Genomic DNA, 3,025 nt, shown 5'->3' with positions numbered 1-3,025 from the left:
GAGAGAGAAAAAAACACGTTAAGGGAAATKAGTGAAATTCCTGTCATCAGTTCGCTGCTCTGTCCCTCGTGTTACGCAACACAAAGGAAACGGGTAACAGCGATTGCTAAATGGAGACAGGAAGCGTGTTCAAAGCATTATATAAGTATATGGTGATACAGAAGTTACTAGCGATGGGGCCTGTTTCCTTATTGCACAGCTTGGCTCGCGGAGGATTCCTGTTAAGGTGGACGGCTTCCGCGTGGCCTGTCTTAGCTTCCAGGTGCACGTGCAAGGGTGATAAACAGTGCACAGGGTAAAGCAGGGATTTTGGCCCTTGTGGACTCCGCCAAGGAACCCCTTTTTCTTAGTTAGCTTTCATGCATTTCTTAGACTTCCAGGGCATTTGTGAATCAGATCAAAAGGTCTTGGCTTAAAACTTSAAAATACTCTCCTTTTACAATCTTTAAGGCAGTTACTGAGAACTGCCTAGAAGATCCAGAGAGCACATCCCATAGCTTCAGACATATGGGTTACCCCGAAGGACCCCCTAGGAAGTTAGGTAACAGAATTATGGCCAGGATKTTCATTACCTTCTGTGAACAGAGAATAAACACTGCTTTTTATTCGGGCCATCACTATGACCTTGCAGAAACTGCCCAGAGATTCTGTCTGGTGCCTTAGCCTAGAACCATCACAAAACAGGGAAAACACAGAAGAATGTGATTTTAGTACTAGAGGATCATGACGGAGGAAGAAGGGCAGTATCCTCTGTGTCAGCAGAAGATTGCTCCTGCTGTGCAATAGGTGTAGCCTTGAGCGCATTTGCTTTTGCTAATACACTAAGCATGCCTTCTGAAGTTTTGCAGACAACTTTAAATAGTAAGTTATAAATTAATCCCAAAGATGTTTGTTACAGTTCATTTTTTCCGGGGTATTAAAAAGTGTTTTGAAATCTGTATATTGGTTTGCATAGTCTTTTGTGATTCTACTTTAGAATCCGTTCTTCATAAGTTAAATAACATGCCCATGAAAGAGAAGGTTTTTTTGCAGTTCACGGTTTTTATTTTAACAACAGCATGCTTAGATGTGGGACATATAACAAGGAACAGAAGTAACGCTTATTTTGGCATAACATAATAACGTCAGAAGTAATTTTTAATATGGTAGGAGCCAGGATATACAACATTTTTTTTAAAAAAAGAGTCATTATCTATGAGCAAATTTTAGGGGAAAAATGAAAATGCAAGATTACACGATGCACAGGACTGCAGTAGCTAAAAAATCTGCAGCTGATACAAAATCTCAGGTTTTTTTGCTATATCAGAAGTTGAGAGTGAAATGGATGATATCCTTTCATCCTAGAATCAGAACAGATGACTTTGCACTTCTGATAACCTAGCAAGTGACTCAAAGATTGATCTGAAAGAGAAATAATCCCTGTTCATTACCTGGGAAGGTAGGAATGATACTAGAAAATTTGCACTTGTTAATTAGCAAGGTATTTCCAAATACTGTCAGTGGTGTTTTGCCTTAGATTACATTATTTAGGTCTTAGACTAAATATAAATGCTGATACTTCTCCTGCAGTTGGACCTATGTTGAGAGCTTTACGAGTTCAGTGAGATGTTTTTGATACAGAAGTTCACGCATATGGATCTGATTGCAGACTGGTGACCTCACTGCAGTGCTTTAGGACAGAAGGATTTGAAAGATATTARGATTGATTTTATATATTAAAGAGTTTTGCAGTGCCATAAAATTCAGATGTGAATAGGCTTCCCAGCACCAACTGAGGGCTAKTTTTTTTTCTAGTCAAGATGTAAAATTAGGCAGACACTGTGATGGTAGTATTAAATACAGGTAAAAAGAGAAGCGGAACATTACAGAATAAACGAGTATTAAAAAAAAGATAAATTACAAGCAAGTTGCAAAAATTCAGGTATGCTATTAGGAAAAAAGGGCCTAAAAATACTCAAGTAGAAATGTTAAATAAAAATTGATTGGTAATAAAAATGTATCTTTATTTACCAYGTTACAGTGCAGATCAAAAACACATCAAGAGCAAAAAAAATCAAGAAAAAGGGGAAATGAGAAAAGACACTATTTGCAGCATTTTGCTTAGCAAGATACTAGAATCAAAACATACTTAACTAGAAGAAACCTGGAGGTGTTGAGGAGAACATCATAACAGTCCTGGATAATCCACACCTGTGAGAGGTGGTGGTCTTGCTGCTTTATCCTGGAGCTGATATCCCCACAAAGGCTGAGCTCCATGCCCAATYAGAGGAGCCATTGTTTCCTCTTTCTTGAGATTACCCACCAGATGTACCATATGAGATCTGAATAAACTAACTGTGAGCAGGTTATTATTAWTAAGCTTTACCTCTTCAAGCCCTTGCCTCCTCTTTCCAGGCTGCTTGTGGTAAACTGCAGGTCCTRTGATGAATTCTGGATACATTTTCTGAAAAAAGTATTGTAATTTGAGGTATATAGATGTAGAGAAAGCAACACCAATCTATACATGCAAGAATAACTCTACTAGATACCAAAATACAGCTAATTCAGAACTGAAATAGAGCCTTTGCAGTAAGTAGCAATAGAGGGTAGGAAAGGAAGTAATGCCTACCAGATTCTGATGAGACTTCACAGAAAATTTTGAAAGATAATTAAGATGCAAATTGGAAAGAATTCTAAAACTAACATCTCTCCTGTCATTCAGTTGTRAGTTTAGTGCTATATTTGACCATTGTAATTTAAATTTCATCGATKTAAATCTTTGAGCTCAGTCTCTATGACAGTATCAACTCAGTACAAATTCAGAAAGAAGTGTACCACTTAACACAACTTCCCTCACGTACAGTGCCATCTACACTTRGAAATGTATTTTCTGTCCATATATTCCTTTGAGCCTTCTGAGTTACAAGATATTATTTCTGTCTTCAGTAATTCTTTCTTTCAGTGACTCTGCATTTAGTTAAAGGAGCATATAATTGAAGGATTGTTGGAATGTGGTCCAGTTCAGTTTTCACGTCTGTGTTGGTCT

Source organism: Rhea americana, unplaced genomic scaffold (assembly GCF_003343005.1).
Source record: "Rhea americana isolate MKP2758 unplaced genomic scaffold, rheAme1 scaffold_12, whole genome shotgun sequence".
NCBI classification, from domain to species: Eukaryota; Metazoa; Chordata; class Aves; order Rheiformes; family Rheidae; genus Rhea; species Rhea americana.
Note: the sequence above shows the minus strand (reverse complement) of the source record.